Genomic DNA, 3,232 nt, shown 5'->3' with positions numbered 1-3,232 from the left:
GCTATGCATTTTATTTAATGAAACTCTATGGGTTAAGTATCCCACTGTGGATCAATAATTTGGAGGTATTTTTTTTTTTTATCTAAAGCCGAGGAACGTGCTTTCGATTCACCCAAAGTGCAAGAAAAAGTGCAAACGTGTTACAATAAAAAAACGTGCACAAAGGATGCGGTCTATCGCAAGCCCTTCTCCGATAGGAGAGAGGCCCCCCAACAAACCTTACGCTTCGCCTCCGGACCAAAAGGTACCTGCGAGGTTCCAGGTTCGATGTCCCTTTTCGCCGAAGCTACTAGGGGACCACAAATGCTCCCGGCATCCCCCTTGGCGTTAGCCAAGGTATCTGCCCGCAGAGCCGATTACGGTAGGTACCCTGCCAAAGCAGGAGTACCCGGGGTGTTTGCAGGGAGGTGCGGAACCTAATGGCCACACACACCTCCCCTAGACCGCCAGGAGGGACACCCAGAAGGGCTACCGCATCCTGACAAATGCTGTGAACACACAACACGCAAAAAGTGACACAGTGAGACAAAAAAGAAATAAATAAGTGAATGTGTGCAGATATACTGCCCGGACATCCGGCCGGATCTATAAAAATTTATCTGATCCTAGCCAGAAGGCCGGGAATCAAGAGGTGAGTGCCACAAGGTGAAGAGATTATGGTGCCCATGCTTCAACTCAGTGAGTCTATCCTCCCAGTGAGTTTCGGCACCTCGGGGTCACCACTCCCCGAGGCACAAAAGTACCTCGGCTCTAGACCCTCTCAGCCTCATGGCGAGACCCGGAGGGAACAGGTCACATCGGGGCAGCCGTCGAGCTGATTCCTCAGAACCAGCCCCGGAAAGCCCTGGTACACCTGCATCCTCCATGCAGCACCCATCCCCACCAGCCCCATACCGGCGTTACTGTACACTGGCATGAAAAACTGATAAGAACAGATACTACACTTGATCTTAGCCAAAAGGCCGAGAAGCGATGGAGGTATTTTTTTTTTTTTTTTTTTTTTTTTTTTAAAGCCAAGGAACGTGCTTTCGATTCACCCAAAGTGCAAGAAAAAGTGCAAACGTGTTACACTAAAAAAAACGTGCACAAAGGATGCGGTCTATCGCTAGCCCTTCTCCGATAGGAGAGAGGCCCCCCAACAAACCTTACCCTTCGCCTCCGGACCAAAAGGTACCTGCGAGGTTCCAGGTTCGATGTCCCTTTTCGCCGAAGCTACTAGGGGACCACAAATGCTCCCGGCATCCCCCTTGGCGTTAGCCAAGGTATCTGCCCGCAGAGCCGATTACGGTAGGTACCCTGCCAAGCAGGAGTACCCGGGGTGTTTGCAGGGAGGTGCGGAACCTAATGGCCACACACACCTCCCCTAGACCGCCAGGAGGGACACCCAGAAGGGCTACCGCATCCTGACAAATCCTGTGAACACACAACACGCAAAAAGTGACACAGTGAGACAAAAAAATAAATAAATAAGTGAATGTGTGCAGATATACTGCCCGGACATCCGGCCGGATCTATAAAAATTTCTCTGATCCTAGCCAGAAGGCCGGGAATCAAGAGGTGAGTGCCACAAGGTAAAGAGATTATGGTGCCCGTGCTTCAACTCAGTGAGTCTATCCTCCCAGTGAGTTTCGGCACCTCGGGGTCACCACTCCCCGAGGCACAAAAGTACCTCGGCTCTAGACCCTCTCAGCCTCATGGCGAGACCCGGAGGGAACAGGTCACATCGGGGCAGCCGTCGAGCTGATTCCTCAGAACCAGCCCCGGAAAGCCCTGGTACACCTGCATCCTCCATGCAGCACCCATCCCCACCAGCCCCATACCGGCGTTACGGTACACCGGCATGAAAAACTGATAAGAACAGATACTACACTTGATCTTAGCCAAAAGGCCGAGAAGCGATGGAGGTATCTTTTCTTTTATCTAAAGCCGAGGAACGTGCTTTCGATTCACCCAAAGTGCAAGAAAAAGTGCAAACGTGTTACACTAAAAAAACGTGCACAAAGGATGCGGTCTATCGCAAGCCCTTCTCCGATAGGAGAGAGGCCCCCCAACAAACCTTACCCTTCGCCTCCGGACCAAAAGGTACCTGCGAGGTTCCAGGTTCGATGTCCCTTTTCGCCGAAGCTACTAGGGGACCACAAATGCTCCCGGCATCCCCCTTAGCGTTAGCCAAGGTATCTGCCCGCAGAGCCGATTACGGTAGGTACCCTGCCAAAGCAGGAGTACCCGGGGTGTTTGCAGGGAGGTGCGGAACCTAATGGCCACACACACCTCCCCTAGACCGCCAGGAGGGACACCCAGAAGGGCTACCGCATCCTGACAAATCCTGTGAACACACAACACGCAAAAAGTGACACAGTGAGACAAAAAAGAAATAAATAAGTGAATGTGTGCAGATATACTGCCCGGACATCCGGCCGGATCTATAAAAATTTCTCTGATCCTAGCCAGAAGGCCGGGAATCAAGAGGTGAGTGCCACAAGGTGAAGAGATTATGGTGCCCGTGCTTCAACTCAGTGAGTCTATCCTCCCAGTGAGTTTCGGCACCTCGGGGTCACCACTCCCCGAGGCACAAAAGTACCTCGGCTCTAGACCCTCTCAGCCTCATGGCGAGACCCGGAGGGAACAGGTCACATCGGGGCAGCCGTCGAGCTGATTCCTCAGAACCAGCCCCGGAAAGCCCTGGTACACTATGCATCCTCCATGCAGCACCCATCCCCACCAGCCCCATACCGGCGTTACTGTCCACCGGCATGAAAAACTGATAAGAACAGATACTACACTTGATCTTAGCCAAAAGGCCGAGAAGCGATGGAGGTATACTTTAGGGCTTTTCCCACTATGGAAGGGATTATTATCATTTGAACAGAGTACAATAGGATCAGGTACAGCAAACAATTCCTCCAGATGGAGGAGAGAGCTTCCACTACCAAGTCATAAGAAACATCAGGTTTATTACCCAGCATGCAATGCATTTCACAGCAACAGCCACTTTCTCAGGCGGCAGGGACACATGATGATACACACATATATGCTAATTTCAAAGTTGTGCTGGGTCTGCACAACCACCAAGGGTAGGTGCCTACAAGCGTTTACTTTGGATCCCAGCAATACACTTGTAATTATGGTAAACAGGTTAGCTTTTGTGGTGTCCCGCTACTGGACATGGTCCTGTACCTTGTGTCGTAAGTCACCATAGTCAGAGTTCCTTCATCCTGATAAGAGTCTCTTA

The 3,232-nt window shown here is 51.3% G+C and overlaps 1 non-coding gene and 2 pseudogenes across 1 annotated transcript; all 3 read right to left on the bottom strand.

The window, feature by feature from the left end:
- Nucleotides 1–786: 786 nt before the first annotated feature.
- On the bottom strand, nucleotides 787–974 carry LOC130363245 (U2 spliceosomal RNA). The gene has a single exon (XR_008891770.1). It is a non-coding gene; the product is annotated as a U2 spliceosomal RNA (small nuclear RNA).
- An 816-nt stretch (nucleotides 975–1,790) lies between these two features.
- On the bottom strand, nucleotides 1,791–1,900 carry LOC130363236 (U2 spliceosomal RNA; annotated as a pseudogene).
- Nucleotides 1,901–2,691: 791 nt separating this feature from the next.
- Nucleotides 2,692–2,813, bottom strand: LOC130363244 (U2 spliceosomal RNA; annotated as a pseudogene).
- Nucleotides 2,814–3,232: the final 419 nt, after the last annotated feature.

The sequence above is a fragment of the Hyla sarda genome, chromosome 3, assembly GCF_029499605.1.
Source record: "Hyla sarda isolate aHylSar1 chromosome 3, aHylSar1.hap1, whole genome shotgun sequence".
Taxonomy (NCBI): domain Eukaryota; kingdom Metazoa; phylum Chordata; class Amphibia; order Anura; family Hylidae; genus Hyla; species Hyla sarda.
This window is presented reverse-complemented; position numbering and strand designations above follow the sequence as displayed.